Source organism: Magnolia sinica, chromosome 6 (assembly GCF_029962835.1).
Source record: "Magnolia sinica isolate HGM2019 chromosome 6, MsV1, whole genome shotgun sequence".
In the NCBI taxonomy this organism is placed as follows: Eukaryota; Viridiplantae; Streptophyta; class Magnoliopsida; order Magnoliales; family Magnoliaceae; genus Magnolia; species Magnolia sinica.
The window spans coordinates 64827440-64850890 of NC_080578.1; the positions used below are offsets into that span (position 1 = coordinate 64827440).

Consider the following 23451-nt stretch of genomic DNA (forward strand, 5'->3'; position numbering starts at 1 on the left):
AGAACTGAATATTGTTAAAGCCCAAAAGGCAAAAGAAAAGCACAACAAAAGACAAAATGATGCGATCAACCATCATTTGATATTAACCAATTATCATTATGCTATAAATCAATGATAAGCATGATGGTAAAAAATGATAATAAATCAAGGAAATATATTTTGGTTTGGAGAACTATTATTGAGATGTAGAGCCATATCTGGACAGGGCCGCTCAACCAGTCGAGTGGGCTGCTCGATTGGTCGAGGGTTCACTCTACTCAAAGTCCAGTGAGCTGTAATTTTGGTATCTGATGTGCTCGTCCAGTTGAGGCCCATGCTCGACCGGTCGAGGGTTCGCTTGACCAGTCAAGGAGGCTACTCGACCAGTGGAGGTTACGCAGATTTGTTTGCGGATTTGATGCGGACTGCATAAATTCGAGCCGATTTTGCAAGAGTGTGGAAGGGAAGTTGCATAAACTATAAATAGGGGTCCTAGGGTTATTATAGGGTATGAAAAAGGGTTTTCTAAGCAAGGATAAGGGTTTTCTCTGTGCATAGAAGCATTAAGAAGGTTAGTATATTGATTGTAATCTCGGTTTTTCTTCATAGTGGAAGTTTGCACCCGTGGTTTTTTACCCTTGCTAGGGTTTTTCCACGTATATTCTATCTTGTGGTTTGTTGGTATGTTTTGATTCTACTTCTAAATTATATTTCTTCTTGTTTATCGTCTGTGGGTGAGAATGGAGATTGGATCTCGGTTCACTAGTGTTGTTGGTGTGTTGCACAACAACTGGTATCAAAGCTATTGGTTTAGTTCTAGTGGGAGCAATGACGGAAGAAGGGAAGACTAGAATTGAGAAGTTTGATGGTTCAAACTTTGCTTTCTGGAAGATGCAGATGGAGGATTATCTATATCAAAAAGACTTCTATATTCATGTAGAAGGAAAAGAGAAGAAACCAGAGAAGATGACAGATGATGAATGGTATTTATTGGATCGGAGGGCTTTAGGAATGCTCCGACGATCTTTATTTAAGAGTGTCGCCTTCAATATATCCTAGGTGAAGACCATAAAAGAATTACTGAAAGCCCTAGCTACGATGTATAAGAAACCCTCAGCATCCAAGAACGTTCATCTTATGAAACAATTATTCAACATGAAGATGTCAGATGGTGGGAGCGTGACTGAACATCTAAACGAGTTCAATACAGTCACGAGCCAATTGAAATCCGTTGGCATTATTTTTGAAGATGATGTCAGGGCATTATTGATCTTGTCTAGTTTACCAGATAGTTGGGATGGTTTGATGATTGTTGTGAGCAATTCTTCAGAATCAACAAAGCTTAAATTCGATAATGTGGCAAGTCTAATTCTCACCAAAGAATCCAGAAGAAAGGCATCGGGAGTTTTAGGGGATTTAGGGAATGATCTAAACGTTGAAAGATGAGAAAGATCGCTGAACAAAGGAGGCAATAAACACAGACGTTCTAAGTCAAGGAAGAAGTCCAAGGGACCGAAAGACAAAGATGGGTGTTGGCATTGCGAGAAGAAGGGGCACATGAAACGCGATTACAGGGTGCTTAAGAAACAAGAAGGAAGCTCTCAAGGTGGGAAGGATTCAGTGAATCTATCTGAGGAGAGTAATACAGAGGCATTGATCTTGTCTCTTTATGCGAGGAATGAGTCTTGGGTCATAGACTTAGGTACTTCATTTCATGCCACTTCGTGTAAGGAAGTTTTACGTGATTATATATCAGGTGACTTCGGGAGAGTCTACCTGGGTGATGATGAGTCGTGCAGTATTGTTGAAAAGGGAAACGTTCATATAAATCAGAAAGATGGAATGACTTTGAAATTGAAAGATGTCAGACATGTACCGAGTTTGGGCAGTTGGACAATACCGGATATGTGATGACATTCACTAGTGATTCTTGGAAGATCACAAAAGGTGCCTTGGCGATATCTCGAGGCAAGAAGAAAGGTACTTTATATGTGACTTCAAGATCATATAGTTCACTCATAGTCGCATCAACTGTAGTGAATGGGTAGTTATGGCATCAGAGGTTGAGACATATGAGTGAGAAAGGGATGAAAGTGCTATTGTCAAAAGGGATGTTATCAGGGCTGAAGTCTATTGGCTTGGAATTCTATGAGGACTACGTGTATGGTAAACAAAAGAGGGTAAGTTAAAAGAAAGCAAGACAGGCTCCAAAGACACATCTATTGAAGCTTGTGCACACTGATGTGTGGGGACCAGCACAGGTATCATCTATCGGTGGCTGACGTTATTTCGTTTCTTTTATTGATAATGCTAGTAAAAAACTGTGGGTCGATTTCTTAAAGCATAAATATGATGTATTTGATGTATTTAAGAAGTGAAAAGTAATGGTGAAAATGAGACAGGTAAAATAATAAAATGTCTCAGATCAGATAATGAGGGAGAATACTATGATAAGAGGTTTTAGGAGTATCGTGCAACAAATGGAATCAAATATCGGAAAATGATTCCAAGGACACCGCAACAGAACGGTGTGGCTGATCGCATTAACATGACTATTCTTGAGCGCGCTAGGAGCATGAGGTTACATGCAGTGTTGCCCAAGATATTTTAGGTAGATGCTATGAATACTGCCACATATCTCATCAATAGAAGTCCCTCAGCACCATTGGATGATGGGCTACTAGAAGAAACATGGACTGGAAAAGAAGTGAACCTTGCACATCTTAAAGTGTTTGGTTGCACTTCATATGTTCACATTGATGCAGAGCACAGAAATAGGATGGATGCAAAGTTCAGGAAGTTCATGTTTAGAGGCTACGGGCAACATGATTTTGGCTACCATTTTTGGGATATAGAAAACTAAAAAATCATCAGAAGCAAGGATGTAGTCTTTAATAAAAAAAGTGATACATAAGGATAGTGTATAGCAAAATAAGGCCGAGGAGAAAGAATTCGTAGAGTAGGAAGAGTTACTGGACACAGGTGTTACATTGCCACAGGATGACCATGCATAAGAGCATTATGAGGCAGAGCCGCAGACATCGATTGTGAGGAGGTCTACTCGGGAGAGGAGACCTACGGTCAGATACTCACCCTCCTTACATTATCTACTGCTGACAAATAATGGGAACCAGAGTGTTTTGAAGAGGCATTACAGTCAGATACACGGGTTAAGTGAGAGCAGGCCATGGATGATAAGATGGATTCTCTTGAATCCAATCGTACATGGGAGCTAGTCACTCTACCTAATGGTAAGAAAGCTCTTCATAACAAGTGGGTTTACAGACTGAAGGAGGAACACGATGGTTTGAAATGGTACAAGGCTAGATTGGTTATGAAAGGGTTCCAACAAAAGGCAGGTATCGACTTCCCTAAAATATTTTCACCAGTGGTGAAAATGTCTACGATTCATATGGTCTTGAGTATAGTGGCTACAGAGGACTTTCATCTAGAGCAGCTAGATGTTAAGACAGTCTTTCTTCATGGGGACCTTGAAGAAGAGATATACATGCATCATCCGATAAGATACGTGACACCAAGAAAGGAGAAGAATGTGTGTAGACTAAAGAAGAGTCAGTGGTACAAGAAGTTCGATAGTTTCATGTCAGGAAATGGTTTTAGGAAATGTCAAGCAAGCCACTATTGCTATTTGAAGAAGTTTGATACGTCGTACATCATCTTTCTTCTGTACGTTGATGATATGCTTGTGGCCGGATCAAGCATGAAGGACATCTCAGATCTCAAAAGACAACTGTCTAGAGAATTTGCCATGAAGGATTTTAGAGATGCAAAACAAATCCTAGGCATGAGGATAAAGTGTGAAAGAGAAAATAAGAAACTGGTTTTGTTACAAACAAAGTACATAGCAAAGGTACTTGATCGATTCAGTATGGGAGGTGCTAAATCGGTTAGCACTCCATTAGCCAACCACTTCAAGCTTTCTAAGGAACAAGGTGTGAAGACGCAGGAGGAACGAGACTACATGGCTAAAGTCTCATACATGTCAACTATTAAGAGTCTCATGTATGTTATGGTGAGCATGAGGCCAGATATTGCTCAAGCAGTGGGAGTTGTTAGCAGGTTCATGAACAACTCCAGGAAGGAACATTGGGAAGCTGTGAAGTGGATCCTTAGATACTTGGTATGTACTGCGGATGTAGGGTTGTATTATGGAGGATCGGAAATCAAGCTACAAGGCTACGTTGATTCAGATTTGACAGGAGATATCGACAGTAGAAGAAGCATACAGGTTATGTATTTACTCTGGGTAGTACTACAGTCAGTTGAGTCTCTCAGTTACAGAAGATAGTATCTATCAGTACAACGGAAGCAGAATATGTTGTAGCTATAGAAGCATGCAAGGAGATGGTGTGGATGCAAGGTTTCATGGAAGAGCTAGTAAAGAAGCAAGCAGATTGCAAGCTATAAAGTGACAGTTAGAGTGCAATACACTTAACTAAGAATTCAACATTTTATTCAAGGACCAAGCGTATTGACATTAGATATCACTTCATATGTTCGTTACTCAAAGATGGATCGATTGCTTTGGAGAAGATCCATACAAGTGAGAATCCTGCGGATATGCACCAAGGCAGTCACACGGGAGAAGCTAAAGCTCTGTTCAGCTTTGATTGGTCTTCAGGCTTGAAGACGGGGAGGTGGTGCACTCCGAATGTAGAAGATGAAGGATTATAGCGATGTGTCTCAAAGTGGGAGCTGTTAATATATGGAGCCACATCTAGACAGGGCTGCTCGACCAGTCGAGTGGGCTGCTCAACCGGTTGAGTGGCCCACTTGACCAGTCGAGGGTTCACTCGACTCAAAGTCTAGCAAGCTATAATTTTTGGTGTCTGAGGTGTTCGACTAGTCGACGGTCCACTCAACCTGTCAAGGAGCCTGCTCGACTAGTTGAGGTTACGCAGATTCGTTTGTGGATTTGATGCGGACTGCGTAAATTTGAGCCGGTTTTGCAAGAGTGAGGAAGTTAAGTTGCCTAAACTATAAATAAGGGTCCTAGGATTATTCTAGGGTATGAAAAAAGGTTTTCTAAGTAAGTCTCAGGGTTTTCTCTGTGCAGGGAAGCATCAAGAAAGTTAATATATTGATTGTAATCTCGATTTTTCTTCATAGTGGAAGTTTGCACCCGTGGTTTTTTACTTGGGGTTTTTCCACATATATTTTGTCTTGTGGTTTGTTGGTATGCTTTGATTCTACTTTTAGATTATATTTCTTCTTATTTATTGTTAGTAGGTGAGACTGGAGATTGGATCTCGGTTCACTAACATTGTTGGCGTGCTGCACAACACTTATCACCTGCTGCAACTTGTGGTGCCATACCATCTTTTCGCTAGCATGTCACTTGTGTAGGACATCTATTACGTGACAACAGTAGGCCCACCATGAAGATCACCCTTCTCGAAAGTGAGGCTGATTCACTCTCTAGGTTAGCACATGAATGCTTGCCCTTATATGCTTATTATAGTTTGTCCTGTTGTCCTATATACATATGGGAATAACACATGTGCAAGATCCATGATATTCATCAGGTGCAGAACACCATCAATATCTTGTCCCAAAACTCATGTGACTGCACTCTTCAGATAGGCCACACTTGTATGTTGAATATGGACTATGGGTTAATTTTGTTTCAAATGCTCATTACTTCTTTTTTTAACGTCGTGGCCCACCTAATGAATAAACTGGCCTATTTTTGGGCCAGGAATCTACACTATGGGAGCCACCTAATGATCAGCATGAATATTGCTCATGTGGGTGCCAAGATGCCATGTGCAAGAGGCGACTGCCGTAAAAGTTTACTTGCAAGAGTTCACTTAGCATTCCTTGGTGGTTTCATGGTGAGTTGGAACTCCATAATTGTCATACTAGTCTGAAACCTTGAATGACCAGGACCAGATGCCTTGACAGTCTGTTCTAGTCCAAAACTGAATGATCTAGTTCCTAACAGAAAGGCTGATCAACTTGATCTACGATGACTCAAAACAGGAATGGCAGTTTGTCGTTCATATAAACAGGAAACTCCAAGTGTAGATTTGAGTTTTAGATAGTCCTGATCTATGTTGCGCTGACAAAATCAACAATGCATCTACAATGATTCGTTGAATATGTTGGTTTCATCTACATCCCATCTGCATGCTATGTTAGCATGTACTATGAAATATACGATATTATACAAAACAGACCTAATTATTCTACAACAGAAAATGGTAACAGAACTTATCACCTACTGCAACTTGTGGTGCCATACCATCTTTCCACTAGCATGTCACTTGCGTAGGACATCCATTACATGAAAACAGTAGGCCCCCCATGAAGATTACCCTTCTCGAAAATGAGGCTAATTCACTCTCTAGGGGCCACACCTGTAAGTTGAGTCGGATCATCAATTGTCCATTAATTTCAAAGGCATGGCATATCTAATGCAATAAATGATGGAACTGACATGGTATAGTGACATCATACATGGAAGTACTGACATTAGCAACTTACCACTCTTTGTGCAATTGATCAGCTGAACGGTGATTTCCTTCTATTCTCTGATAGCCTCTCTAATTTTAGAGACAGTTCCTTGATCCGTATAAGGGCCTTGAAGAAACCTACAACATCAACTTGATCGTATTGTTTAATTGTGGTCTGATAAGGGAAATCTCACAGTTTTAGTAGAAAATAAGAAACTAAGATCCAATCCACATTAAGGGAGTGAATGTCTTACAATGGGGTTATCAGGAAGTCCAGACTATTCATTAGGCATGCCATACAGTAGACAATCCTAACCATCTGAACAAAAAAGTTATCCACTAAATCTGGACCTTTACTTATATTTACCTTTCTTTGTTTCTTTTAGTGCCTATCTAGTAGGCTACCCATCAGACAGTCAAGATTGTTGGATCAATCATTAGTGTGATTTATGAGCTATGGATCACCCATTGTTGGCCAGCCTGACGAACAATCTAGATCCCGTCCACATGTCCCATGCATACAATTTCAGATGTCTGACTCAAGAGTCATGTCCCTCAAACAGAAATCGGGCCCTTTATTTATTTGTTTGTTTTTAGAAACCAAATTTATCAATCATAAAATAAAATACCATGGAAATTTAGGAAAACAGGAACACAAGTCTCCACTCAGAATTTTGATTCTCATTCAAAGAACTACGAAAAAGACAAGGAAGCACTCAAAACCTTCGTGTTTAATAATGATACTAATAAAATCTCATATGCCTCAACAATCAATAAGTGAGGATACAGAACACAAAAAAATCAATTGAAAAAAGAGACGATATTTACAGCAAGATCATCAAGATTTACCAGGACACACAAAAAGTACAAAATCATAATCATAAAACGATCAGATTCCTTAAAAAACCTTCAAAAGCTCAAATGATATCAATTACAATATGAAACAATTCCTTAATCGATAAATGAGAGAACTGCAGAAGTGGAATAAATCAAAATAAATATATGCTTCATTCATTAGAAATTGCAAGCAGAACGCCATACCTTCTAAGAAATCCTTCAAATTCTCCAATAATTGAAATCTGTTCACAGCTCGCAATAAAATCGCTCCAAAGTGAGTTATCCTAACATGAAATTTGAAAACACTAAAATTTAAAATTCAATGAAACACATACAAAAAATTACTGAGATTTTGAAGACTTACCTGAGAAAACATCAACAAAACTGCATTATTTCTTCAAAAAATCTTTGGACTGGACTGTAGAGTAGCATTGATTTCATGACACCGAGATTTCTCTATTATATATATTGATTTTCAAGGAAAAATGAGAGAGAGAGAGAGAGAGAGAGGGTGAGGGAGAGCAGGAGATCGAGAGAGGGTGAGGGAAAGGGAGAGGCTAAGTGCGAGAGAGAGAGAGAGAGAGAGAGAGAGAGAGAGAGAGGATGAGGGAGCCTGGGAGATTGAGAGAGGGCAAAGGAAAGGTCGACTAAGAACAGGTGTGTTTTGGGAGGTATGCACGTGGGAAAAAAGGGTGGACAAAAATTTTATTTTGGAGGAGGGGCGCGTGACGGACGGCCCTTTAAGACCGTGGGTTTTAGAACCGTGGCGGCCACCATGATGTATGTTATTTATCCACTCCGTCCATTAATTTTAAAGTATTATTTTAAGGGTTGATGCAAACAATGAGTCAGATCAAATCTGTAAGAAGACCACATAACATATTAACAATAGAAATTTAAATTTTATTATTTCTTATGGTGTTGTCCACTTAGAACTTTAATCTACATAATTTTTGGGCTCATCCGCTGAAATTATATTTAAGAATTGATGGGCGGCCTAGATCAAACACATATATTCTAATGGGCCCTATGGAGCCCCTTAAGCATCATTAATATCTAATAAGGTTCTGGTGAGGATGTAGGTTTTAGCTACAAATCAATTAGGTTTTAGCTATGGATTAAATCTGCAGTATAATTTCTACAGATTTAATCCGTAGCCAAAAACTTTCAAAGTCTGTAGCCTTTGCTCGATTTTTTGGTAGTGCAATGTGTGTAATAAAGTTCAGATCACTCAACACATTATCCACTTCTATTCTATACATCTTTGTGTATATATCTTCATAAAGAAAACAAAATCTCCAAAAGTTATCCCCTTAACATCATCTTTAAATTACTATTTCCATCCCAAGCTTTATCCAAAACTTATGTAACTCTTAAGAACTTAAGGCCACATGGACCCGTAGGCAATCTATGGACTGTGGCAACTCCTTTTGATTAAACTGCCCAACTACCTAGATAACCTTTTGATTGCAGCCCATATGAATATCAATAGTAGAGATAGTTTAGTCCAGATAAAGCCTGTATCACTTACGGCATAGCTAGAGAGCTTGGACGGTCCTAATTTGACTTAGACGCATTTGATGCATCTATCCATTGATAGCTCTATTATACTATTTCAACCTTGAAATTAATGACTTATTTTTTAATTCATTTATTCTATTTTTGTGCAATGCTACTTTTTGACTTTTTTTTTTCCTTGTGTACAGGATTTTAATCAATTGCGCCTAAATTTAGGCTTACATGGACTTCAACCTTTTAACACCACTCATGCTAGGAGTGGACCAGATGGAGGATTTTTTTATTTATTTTTTTTTTTTTTAATTTAAGACCATTTTCAACTTGTTGTAAATATTATATTTTATTATTGCGAAGTAATATATTTTTTGTTTAATATTCAATTTTAATTGTATTGCAACATTTTTTATGTTTCAAATATTTTAAAAAATAGAGGTTTCAATTGAATTATATATATATATATATATATATATATATATATATCAAAATTTACTGACCTACGCTGGGGCCTCTCAAATCTATACAACTATTCAGAAGACTTTTATCGGCGTTAGAAACCGTGCTTTGGAATACTTTTACCGGTGCTTGGATAGAATTTTGCTGGCACTTCTTCAGAAGTACTAGCGGCCACCAGAAGTGTCAGTGAAATGAGAATGGGTGCCGGAAAAGTATACCCCATTATCGGTGCTCAGAGAAGCACCAGTAAATGCTGGTAGGTGTCGACAAAAGATTTTTCGACACACCCTTTTACCAGCGCTTTCTTGGGCTTTTATCGGCGCTTCTGATTGCCGGTAAAAGTCCATTTTCTTGTAGTGCATCTATCACAATTGACCCAAGATGAGATTGAATTAAATACAAGTGAGGGCTTTTGTTAAATCAATAAAATTATCAAATTAACTTTACTAATGAGGAATCCCTCTCCTTTAAACTATGTACATGTGTGATTAAGATATACTGCCATATTAATTATGGCATGAATGACATGTCCACATAGGATTCATGTTTATCATGATTTATGGATAAGATCATAAATTAACGATTATGATCAACGCATTGAATTTGCAGGGCACACAACACTGGTTTTAAGTTGAGCAACGTGATTTGTGTTCTTGAAACTAGATAAAAGTTTCCAAGGGCAATATGGGATATGTAGTTTTGTAACTTAGGTGTAACGAATATCCTCTTGCATCCAAAGTTTTCAGGATTTTTATCATCCCATACCATGCATATGTCACACATTTATGATGATTGGACTGCCACCATATGTATACACCATGGCATAAAAATTGGAGATAGAACTGTTGGATTTTTTCAAAATAAGAAGAAAATAAATTTTATCTTGGGAAAAAATGGTTGTGGCTTTGGTGATTGTGGGTGTGAATGGTGATGCCTCTTGGTAAAGGGAGCATCTTTTGAATTTGAAATGGAGGGATGTCATTGTTGGAAAGACACCAACATTGTCGAAAACACACCTTGTAAGAAGATGCACTACAAAAAATACCACTTTTAGCAACGACAATTTTCGTTGCTAAAAGTCAGATTTTCATAGCTAAAAACATTTAGCGACGAAAATTTTTGTCGCCAACTTCGTCGCTAAAAGACCAACATGCATGGATTTTAACGGCAAAAAATTGAAATCGTCGCTAAAGCAAGGCTTTTAGCGACGAAAATTTTCGTCGCTAAAAAAACTATACAAGACTTTTAGCAGCGAAAATTTTCGCTGCTAAAAATTCGTTACTTTTAGCGACGAAATTTTTCGTCGCCACAAAAACTGTACAAGACTTTTAGCAGCGAAAATTTTCGCTGCTAAAAGTATTATTCAGTTTTTAGCGACAAATATTTTCGTCGCAAAAAACATATAAAGACTTTTTTAGCAACAAAAATTTTCGCTGCTAAAAATTCATTACTTTCAGTGGCGCAAATTTTCGTTGCAAAAAAAAAAAACTGTACAAGACTTTTAGCAGCGAAAATTTTCGCTGCTAAAAATAGTTCGGTTTTTAGGGACGAATATTTTCGTCGCAAAAAAAACTATGCAAGCCTTTTAGCAGCGAAAAGTTTCGCTGCTAAAAATTCGTTCCTTTCTAGCGACGATAATTTTCGTTGCAAAAAAAACTGTACAAGACTTTTAGCAGCGAAAATTTTCACTGCTAAAAGTAGTTCCGTTTTTAACGACGAATATTTTCGTCGCAAAAAAAAACTATACAAGACTTTTAGCAGCGAAAATTTTCGCTGCTAAAAGTAGTTTTCGTTGCAAAAAAAACTATACAAGACTTTTAGCAGTGAAAATTTTCACTGTTAAAAATTCGTTCCTTTCTAGCAACGATAATTTTCGTCAGTAAAAAACCTTAACATGACCTTTAGCAGCGAAGGTTTTCGCTGCCAAAAATTCATTACACCTTTAGCAACGAAAATTTTCGTCGCTAAAAAACTTTACAAGCCTTTTTAGTGGTGAATATTTTCGCTGCTAAAAATACTTTACAATACTTTTAGCTACGAAAATTTTCGTTGCTAAAAGTCTTTTAAAAAAAAATATACCTCTTAAAATTCTGCTCAAAATTCCTGATATACACCTGTTAACAATATATTTCATCATATTCATCCTGATATACACCTATTATATATATATTTCATCATATTCACATTCACATCCATCTAATTAAATTAATCCATACCCAAACATAAACTACATTCATCTAAACACAAATAATCTAATGCGCATCACATTCATTCAAAACTTAACATAATAAACAAATGTATAAAAAAATCACACAGATGAAGGCGGAGGCGTTGGGGCATCAGTGGATAAGCGTGCAGCGATAACCTGAAACATCTCCATCATCCGTCGCTCATGCTCCACCGCATCTCCTCCATCCTCCTCTCTTGCTCCTCCCTCTGCCTTACCAGCTGATCGTCCATCCTCCTCTCCTGCTCCTCCCTCTGCCTCGCCAGCTCCTCCTCCATCCTCCTCTCCTGCTCCTCCCTCTGCCTCGCCTACTCCTCCCTCTGTCTATCCAGCTGATCTTTGATGTCATCGACGACGACCCGTAGCTGATGAACCTCTCTCTCTGCAGTATTAGCTCGGCGTACGGCGCTGTCGCCAATGACGATGGATCAGCTGGAGGCAGCTCTAGCGGGTGGCATGAGCTTGGCACCATGGCCAAACCCACGCACATATGCCAAGCACCTGACTCAGGATCTCTGGCTCACTCCACTGAGTGCCATCGGGAGTGAGCTGACTGCGTAAGGTGTTCATCTCCTCCTGTAATGAAAACATATGAATTTTCATAATAAATGACATTATTATAATTTAATGTAAATAAATTTTACAATGTAAGGATCTTTACCCAAATCTCACTGGCTCTAGGATGTACCCAAGATCCTATCGCCTGCCGACAGTGAGTCCCTTTGTAAAAGTCTACTAGTCCGGGCTCCTGGCCAGTGACGGAATCTCGCTGCGTAATCGAAAAGACAATAGAATTAATATAAATGCATGAAAAGAATATATAAACGTAATAATTACCAGTACTTTCTTACCATGTCGTACAAATGACTTTGAACCAGCTACGTGGTTCACTTCTAACTTTCCTCTATTATCAAAATTTATTTTGCTCCTCTTCTGAACACGTTATTCATAATACATTGTTATTAATTGAAAATTTAATTATTACATTAAGATATCATAAATATGTAAATATTACCTGAAAAGAATCAGACGAAAACCTATCGCAGAGTATCCGCCAATCCTCATCGGTCACGTGCAGCGGTGCGGACTGTACGGCCTCCTCGTGGCTCATGCACCGCTTGTATTACCGGTGTAACTTACTGCGGTAATCCTTGAACCGCTCCTTCATCATGTCGTCGACGGCATGGGAGACGTACAGAACACTCAAATCCAAGTCAAATTTATCCTGCAGTTTCATAAATAATAGATTAAGATAATAAACTTATTAAGAAAATAACTTAACTGTAAATTAACTTTTATAAAATAAATTTTAATTTACTAAAATTTACCTGAAGGCGCTGACGGATGAGCTGCCGCACATCATCTGTCACGTCCCCCCAACGGGGAGTGGTGGGGGGGATCAGAGATCGGCATAAGACACCGACCTCCGATGTAAACGACATGACATTGTTCCCAACAAGTCTAATGCAGTCCTGTGGGAACTCTACCGTCACCCTACCCTCACGCGTAAGTCGCTCTAAAAGCAACCCACGCGTGGGTCCACGTCCTCGTCGGCTGGTCGACGACGCTATTGCAAAAGAAATATGTAAGTTTAAACATAAACAGAAATCATTAAAAGAAATATACGCCTAGACTTACATATAGTGCCTGGTATATGCGCGACTGAGGGATCAGACGCCTGCGATGCAACATGTGACGGCGATGCTGGCTTCGTCACTTCACGAGTAGAAGGGCAGATCCAGTGCGCGAATGACGTACTCTCCCACCTGGTGCCATCACTGAATATGTGTGAGCTACAAACTTATAAATTTAAACAATTTCAATACAAGTGGAATATACTAAAATATTGTACAAGTAGTGTTGACGGTACAATGCATGTGTTTATGCTTAGAGAGATGATTAAAATATGATTAGACCATTACACTATAATGCAAGCAGAATATAATAAAACTGTAAACTTTAATTTATAATCATTGGAAATTCCATTATACATTGTCATTCTATATTAAATACACATAATTCATTGTAATACGAAATAACTTTGAGGTAAACTATCTGAAGTACTCCCTGCGTAAGCTATCGTGTACTTCAGAAGCATATGTCATTTGGTGCGAAGCACTCGACATATTTACAGCCAACATGCCAGTCACAATAGGAGATATCTGGTCTCTTGGGACTCCATTCAGATGTGCAAGTGACAGAGTCGCATCTTCCATATCTCGTTTCCTGCGGTTATATATCTCCATCAGCTCTGGAATTTCTTTGAGATAGCACAATCTTTCCTCTGAGTCATCGTCGATATATTCCACTCTACACTCATCGACCAGATCGGGTATCTCTATGGCCCTACCAGAAGAAGATAGGACCGAAACATCCATCTGCAACAGCTGATGAAGTATGTTGCGTGATTCTGCTACGCTCCGGTTTAAGGAGGATATGATCAGAAATTGACTCAACTGCAAATGTAGATTATAAACAAGTCAATAAAAAGAATTAATCATAACTTGTAATTTTCACGTATACATGGAATACATAAATTATTCGAATTGAAAAATGACATGTAAATCATGTGTACATTTAATAATCGTCGTCTGTATCACTATCGCTTAGAGCTATTTCTTCACCATCACTATCACTGATCAGTATTTCATCCTCATTGTCCGTAACGTCGTCATCAATGAAACCGCTATCATCTGTAATAATATCACGTATTATTGAGGCATCAACATGATCAGGTGGCACATCATCTCTATCTAATTGCACCACATCAATATCAACACTTGAATCAGTCCCTGTATCCCTAGATGGTATGTCTTCTTGATATGCTTCTTCAACCCTAAACGTGTCATTTCTCCCATCCTCGCTATCTTCAACTTCTGGTACGGGAACGTCAAATACATTCCTGGGCTTTATTTTCTGCACCACGTGCCAAGAGCCGCCTAACTTGGTATCAGCGAGATAAAATACTTGTTCGGCTTGGCTGGCGAGGACAAATGGGTCGTCCTTAAACCACTTCCGAGATAAATTTACGCTCGTAAAGTAGTTGTCAGTCTGTATTCCCAACTTCTTATTTCCAATGTCCCACCAATCACATCTAAATAAGTACACCCGTTTTCTCATACAATAACTCAGCTCAATAATATCTGTCAAAATGCCATAAAAGTCAATTTCATCCTCCTCATTTGTTCCCTTCACAACCACCCCACTATTTTGTGTGGTCCTGTACTTCTCACGTTCTTTGGTGTGAAATCGAATCTCGTTTACAATACAACCTGTATATCTAGATACACGTCTATCAGGGCCACATGCAAAAGTTCAATGGTAGGCAGGCACTCAATTTCCATTTTTCCTGTGGTTTACTTGAGCTTTGAATCTGCATCATTTTTATTTTTTTTAGCTCGTCCCCTGAAATGAGCTGACCGAAGGGTTTAATGACATGGGTAAGTCACATACATTATGGTGGGTCCCAACACAATGATATTGTCCCACTTGGATGAGGGGTCAGACCAAGTTTCAGTCGCATCCAAAACTCATGTGGGCCCCATCAAGTGCTTTTATATTTTTTAGGATGTCTTCACATAGTTTTAAATGGTATGGCCCACTTGAGTTTCGTTTACCGATGATTTTTGAGATATCTCATAACCTAAAGGGGACACATCAAATCCACGGTATTGATGTTCGACACACATCATGATAGGGCCCACAAAATTTACTGTCAACAGGTAAAAAATGCCATCTAGTTTGGGAAACCATAGTATTTCTAGACATATAATCATTATCCAATATTAATGCTAATTTCCATCAATGCAAATGTAATCATTATATTCCCATTGTTTCATGTGGTATGTTCCACTTGAGCTCTGGATTTGCTTCAATTTTGGTGTCAATTCTGTAAATAAGCTAGAAAAATGGATGGCCGACATGGCCGACAAAAATTTAAGCTCGATCTAAAACTTACGTGGCCCTAAGAAATTTTCAATGGTATAAGTTTAAGTCCATTGTTTCCTATGGTGTGGTCCATTATTTCCTATGGTGTGGAAATACTACAATGTATTTGTTATATCCACACCGTCCATCCATTTTGAGATATCATTTTAAGTCATGAGCCAAAGAATGAGGTAGATAAAAACTATATAGTGGACCCCACCATAGAAAACAGCGGGGAGAGTGATTACCACCGTTAAAACTATCTTAAGGCCCATCGCAATGTTTAGAGAGGTCTGATTCAATCCACTTCAAAGCCATGCGGGTCGCTATTAAATATGTGATCATCCACATCCCACCATGGATGGTTTGGATTGAGATTGAAATAGTTCGTTGTAATATGGTTGTTTTATATGCAAATCAATCAGGTGGTGTGGACATTGGTTCCATTTCTTTATAGGCCTGAGCATTTTATGAAGAAGTCAACATCTTTTAATATTCATATATTTCTTTTGTTAATGATTTAAATAATCCCTTCCCTTCTCTAATATAATATATATATATATATATGGACACACACACCTGCACATGCACGCAGACATATATGTTAAGGTGCATATGAAATAGACACACACAACATCCATGTTGTAATTACAGTTATCTATAATGGCATTTATATTTCTAAGGTCGATTATAATCTTTATATGTCATTCTACCCATTCATAAGTGACTCCAACATCCATGTTGTAATTACAGTTATCTATAATAATAATAATAATTCGTTCATTATAGTGCATTCATAATAGTTATCATTGTGGTTACAGTTATTCATTATGTGACAGGTTTTCAGGTGAGATGAACGAGTTTCAAAACAAAACAGTCTGCGGTTTTGAGAAGCGATTCCCAAGATGTATGTGTGTTTCAATTGCCATCTGCACCTTGAAAGCATACAATGGAAGGTAAGGAAAGCCTAAACCATTGGAGTGGCCTGGCCATTTGGACAGGCTGTGTTTATGTATTTGCTCAAAATTAATGGACCAGACCCGGATGTGCGTCGGAGCTATCCGGATGAGCGGGGGTCCCTGGAAGGTGGGAACCGCTGTTATGACCATGATGAAGCTGTCCATTTCCTATGGACAACATTGGAGGGGCCTGGCCATTTGGACAGGCCGTGTTTATGTATTTGATCAAAATTAATGGAGCAGACCCGGATGTGCGTCGGAGCTATTCGAAAGAGCGGGGTTCCTTGGAAAGAGGGAACCGCTATTATGACCATGATGAAGCTATCCATTTTTTATGGACAGCATTGGAAGGGCCTGGCTATTTGCGCCGGATGGCCGTGTTTATATCTGTATTTGCAGGGACCATACCCTTAACCTCAACCAAAACTTATGACCTAAAACCTTAACCTATAACCTAAACCTCAACCTTAACCTAAACCTAAACCTTAACCTAAAACTTAAAACCTAAACCTAAACCTAAAACCTAAATGTATTCTCAAATCCCTAAACCTAAACCTACACCTAATCTAAATCTTAACTCCCTAACCTAAACCTATACCTAAACTTGAAAACCCAAACATAAACCCGATCCCGAACCCGAACCCGATTTCCTAAACCTAAACCTTAACCTATTCTCAATTCCCTAAACCTATATCTTATAACCTAAACCTAAACCTTAACCTATACCTATAACCATAACCTAAACCAAAACCTATGGCCTAAAACCTTAACGTATAACCTAAACCTCAACCTTAACTTAAACCTAAACCTTAACCTAAACATATAACCTTAACCTAAAACCTAAAACCTAAACCTAAACCTAAAACCTAAATGTATTCTCAAATCCCAAAACCTATACCTATAACCTAAATCTATACCTATAGCCTAAACCTAAACCTTAACCTATAACCTAAACCTAGACTCATAACCTTAACATAAACCTATTCTCAAATCCCAAAACCTATACCTAAAGCCTAAACCTAAACCTTAATCTTAACCTATAACCTTAACCTAGATTCATAACCTTAACCTAAACCTATTCTCAAATCCCACTACCTATACCTATAATCCAAACGTAAACCCGATCCCGAACCCTAACCCGATTTCCTAAACCTAAACCCTAACCTATAACCTAAACCTATACCTATAACCTAAACCTAAACCTTAACCTATAACCTAAACCAAGACTTATAACCTTAACCTAAACCTATTCTCAAATCCCAAAACTTATACTTATAGCCGAAACATAAACCTTAACCTTAACCTATAACCTATACTTACAACCTTAACCTAAACCTATTCTCAAATCCCAAAACCTATACCTATAACCTAAACCTAAACCCGATCCCAAAACCGAACCCGATTTCCTAAACTTAAACCTTAACCTATAACCTAAACCTATACCTATAGCCTAAACCTAAACCTTAACCTATAACCTAAACCTAGACTCATAATCTTAACCTAAACCTATTCTCAAATCCCAAAACCTATACTTATAGCCGAAACCTAAACCTTAAGCTTAACCTATATCATATACTAACAACCTTAACCTAAACCTATTCTCAAATCCGAAAACCCATACCTATAACCCAAACCTAAACCCAATCCCGAACCCGAAGCTAACTTCCTAAACCTGAACCTTAACCTATAACCTAAACCTATACCTATAGCCTAAACCTAAACCTTAACCTATAACCTAAACCTAGACTCATAACCTTAACCTAAACCTATTCTCAAATTCCAAAACCTATACCTATACCCCAAACCTAAACCCGATCCCGAACCCTAACCCGATTTTCAAAACCTAAACCTTAATGTATAACATAAACCTAAACCTTAACCTATAACCTAAACCTAGACTTATAACCTTAACCTAAACCTAAACCTAAATCTATTCTCAAATCCCTAAACCTATACATATAGTCGAAACCTGAACCTTAACCTAAACTTATTCTCAAATCCCAAAACCCACACCTATAACCCAAACTTAAACTCGATCCCGAACCCGAACCCGGTTTCCTAAACCTAAACCTAAACCTATAACCAAAACCTATACCTATAGCCTAAACCTAAACCTTAACCTATAACCTTAAACTAGATTCATAACCTTAACCTAAACGTATTCTCAAATCCCAATACCTATACCTATAATCCAAACGTAAACCCGATCCCGAACCCTAACCCGATTTCCTAAACCTAAACCCTAACCTATAACCTAAACCTATACCTATAACCTAAACCTATACCTTAACCTATAACCTAAACCTAGACTTATAACATTAACCTAAACCTATTCTCAAATCCCAAAACCTATACTTATAGCCGAAACATAAACCTTAACCTTAACTTATAACCTATTCTCAAATCCCAAAATCTATACCTATAACCCAAACCTAAACCCGATCCCGAAACCGAACCCGATTTCCTAAACTTAAACCTTAACCTATAACCTAAACCTATACCTATAGCCTAAACCTAAACCTTAACCTATAACCTAAACCTAGACTCATAATCTTAACCTAAACCTATTCTCAAATCCCAAAACCTATACTTATAGCTGAAACCTAAACCTTAAGCTTAACCTATATCCTATACTAACAACCTTAACCTAAACCTATTCTCAAATCCCAAAACCCATACCTATAACCCAAACCTAAACCCAATCCCGAACCCGAACCCGATTTCCTAAACATGAACCTTAACCTATAACCTAAACCTATACCTATATCCTAAACCTAAACCTTAACATATAACCTAAACCTAGACTCATAACCTTAACCTAAACCTATTCTCAAATCCCAAAACCTATACCTATAACCCAAACCTAAACCTGATCCCGAACCCTAACCCGATTTCTAAAACCTAAACCTTAACATATAACCTAAACCTAAACCTTAACCTATAACCTAAACCTAGACTTATAACCTTAACCTAAACCTAAACCTAAACCTATTCTCCAATCCCTAAACCTATACATACAGCCGAAACCTGAACCTTAACTTAAACCTATTCTCAAATCCCAAAACCCACACCTATAACCCAAACTTAAACTCGATCCTGAACCCGAACCCGGTTTCCTAAACCTAAACCTATACCTATAACCTAAACCTATACCTATAGCCTAAACCTAAACCTTCACCTATAACCTAAACCAAGACTCATAACCTTAACTTAAACCTATTCTCAAATACCAAAACCTATACCTATAACCCAAACCTAAAGCCGATCCCGAACCCGAGCCCGATTTCCTAAACCTAAACCTTAACCTATAACCTAAACCTAAACTTATAACCTTAACTTAAACCTATTCTCAAATCCCAAAACTTATACTTATAGCCGAAACCTAAACCTTAACCTTAACCTATAACTTATACTTACAACCTTAACCTAAGCCTCTTCTCAAATCCCAAAACCGATAACCCAAACCTAAATCCGATCCCGAACCCAAACCCGATTTTCTAAACCTAAACCTTAACCTATAACCTAAACCTAAACCTTAACCTATAACTTAAATCTAGACTCATAACCTTAACCTAAACCTATTCTCAAATTTCAAAACCTATACTTATAGCCGAAACCTAAACCTTAACCTTTACCTACAGCCTATACTTACAACCTTAACCTAAACCTATTCTCAAATCCTAAAACCTATACCTATAACCCAAACCTAAACCCGATCCTGAACTCAAACCCGATTTCCTAAACCTAAACCTTAACCTATAACCTAAACCTATACCTATAGCCTAAACCTAAACCTTAACCTATAACCTATAACCTAAACCTAGACTTATAACCATAACCTAAACCTATTCTCAAATCCCAATACCTATACCTATAACCCAAACCTAAACCCGATCCTGAATCCGAACCCAATTTCCTAAACCTAAACCTTAACCTATAACCTAAACATATACCTATAACTTAAACCTTAACCTTAACCTATAACCTAAACCTAGACTTATAACCTTAACCTATAACCTAAACCTATACCTATAACTTAAACCTTAACCTTAACCTATAACCTAAACCTAGACTTATAACCTTAACCTTAACCTATTCTCAATTCCCTAAAGCTATAACCTAAAACCTAAATGTATTCTCAAGTCCCTAACCTAAACCTAAATCTAAACTTGAAAACCTAAACCTAAACCCAATCCCGAACCCGAACCCGAACCCGATTTCCCAAACCTAAATCTATAACCTTAATCTAAACCAAAACCTATGAGCTAAACCTTAACCTAAACTTATATGCTATAACCTAAACCTAAAACCCAAATGTGTTCTGAAATCCCTAAACTTAAATCTACACCTAATCCTAATCTCAATTCCCTAGCCTAAACCTAAACCTAAACTTGAAAACCCAAACCTAAACCTGATCCCGAACCTGAACCCGATTTCCTAAACCTAAACCTTGACCTATTCTCAATTCCCTAAAGCTATGACCTATAACCTAAACCTATAACCTAAACTCTAACCTATAACATATAACCTATAATCTAAACTTATAACCTAACCTTAACCTAAACCTAAACCTATAAACTAAACCAATAAACTAAAACCTAAACCTAAAACCTAAATCTATTCTCAAATCCCTAAACCTAAACCTACACTTCATCCTAATCTCAACTCCTTAGCCTAAACATAAACTTGAAAACCCAAACTTAAACTCGAACCCGATTTCCTAAACCGAAACCTTAAACTATTCTCAATTCCCTAGACCTTAACCTATAACCTAACTTAAACCTAAACCTATAACCTACACTTATAACCTAAAACCTAAATGTATTCTCAATTCCCTAAACCTTAACCTATAACTTAACTTAAACCTAAACCTATAACCTACACTTATAACCTAAAACCTAAATATATTCTCAAATCCCTAAACCTAAACCTACACCTAATCTTAATCTCAACTACTTAACCTACACTTAAACTTGAAAACCCAAACCTAAACCCGATCCCAAACCCGAACCTGATTTCCTAAACTTAAACCTTAACCTATTCTCAATTCCTTAAAGCTATATAGCTTATAACCATAACCTATAACCTAAACCTAAACCTAACGAAAACCTATAACCTAAATCTATAACCTTAACCTTAACCTAAACCTAAAACCTAAACCTAAACCAAAACCAAAACCTATAACCTTAACCTAAACCAAAACCTATAACGCATAACCTATAACCCATAACCTAAACCTATAACCTAAACTTATAAACTAAAACCTAAACCTAAACTTAAACATAAAATCTAAATGTATTCTCAAATCCCTAAACCTAAACCTACACCTAATCATAATCTCAACTCCCTAACCTAAACCTAAACCTAAACTTGAAAACCCAAACCTAGATCCGATCCGATCCTGAACCCGAACCCAATTTCCTAAACCTAAACCTTAACCTATTCTCAATTCCCTAAATCTATAACCTATAACCTATAACCTAAACATAAACCTTAACCAAAACCTATAACCTAAACGTTAACCTATAACCTAAACCTTAACCTATAACCTATAACCTAAACCTATAACCTCAAACCTAAACCTAAACCTAAAGCCTAAAACCTAAACCTAAACCTAAACCTTAACCTAAACCTAAAACCTAAAACCTAAACCTAAACTTAAACCTAAACCTAAACATATAACCTAAACCTATAAACTAAAACCTAAAACCTAAATGTATTCTCAAATCCCTAAACTTAAACCTACATCTAATCCTAATCTCAACTCCCTAACCTAAACCTAAACTTGAAAACCCAAACCTAAACCCGATGCCGAACCCGAACCTGAACCTGATTTCCTAAACCTAAACCTTGACCTATTCTCAATTCTCTAAAGCTATAACCTATAACCTAAACCTAAACCTAAACCTAACCTAAACCTATAACCTTAACTTAAACTTAAAACCTAAACCTAAACCTAAAGCAAAACCTATAATCTTAACCTAAACCTTAACCTATAACCTGTAACCTAAACTTATAACCTCAAACCTAACCTTAACCTAAACCTAAAACCTAAACCTAAACCTATTAACTAAAACCTAAACCAAAACCTAAAACCTAAATGTATTCTAAAATCCCTAAACGTAAACCTACACCTAATCCTAATCTCAACTCCTTAACCTAAACCTAAACCTAAACTTGAAAACCCAAACCTAAACCTGATCCCGAACCCCAACCCGATGTCCTAAACCTAAACCTTAACCTATTCTCAATTCTCTAAAGCTACAACCTAAACCTAAACCTAAACCTAACCTAAACCTATAACTTAAACCTATAACCTAAACCAAAACCTATAACCTTAACCTAAACCAAAACCTATAACCTAAACCAAAACCTATAACTTAAACCTATAACCTTAACTTAAACCTATAACCTTAACCTAAACCTAAACCAAAACCTATAACCTTAAACTAAACCAAAACCTATAACCTATAACCTAAAGTTAAACCTAAACTTAAACCTAAACCAAAACCTATAACCTAAACCTAAACCCAAACCCTAAACCTAAACCTTAACCTATTCTCAATTCCCTAAAGCTATAACCTATAACTATAACCTATAACCTATACCTAAACCTAAGCCTAAAACCTAAACCTAAACCTAAAACCTAAATGTATTCTCAAATCCCTAAACCTAAACCTTAACCTATTCTCAATTCCCTAAACCTTAACCTATAACCTAACTTAAACCTAATCCTATAACCTACACTTACAACCTAAAACCTAAATGTATTCTCAAATCCCTAAACCTAAATGTATTCTCAAATCCCTAAAGCTATAACCTATAACCTATAACCAAAACCTATAACCTAAACCTAAACCTATAACCTAAACTTATAACCTAAAACCTAACCTTAACCTTAACCTAAACCTAAAACCTAAACTTAAACCTATAAACTAAAACCTAAACCTAAACCTAAAACCTAAATGTATTCTCAAATCGTTAAACCTAAACCTACACCCAATCCTAATCTCAACTCCTTAGCCTAAATATAAACTTCAAAACCCAAACCTAAACCCGAACCCGAACCCAATTT

The 23451-nt window shown here is 37.5% G+C and overlaps 1 long non-coding RNA gene across 1 annotated transcript in view; it reads left to right on the forward strand.

Moving 5' to 3' along the window:
* The window catches only part of LOC131248816 (uncharacterized), a 49242-nt gene extending 39998 nt beyond the window's left edge, over window positions 1-9244 (forward strand). The window contains exon 4 of the long non-coding RNA XR_009172469.1: window positions 8999-9244. This is a non-coding gene — a long non-coding RNA (uncharacterized LOC131248816). The remainder of the gene's footprint in view (window positions 1-8998) is intronic.
* The last annotated feature ends 14207 nt before the right edge of the window (window positions 9245-23451 follow it).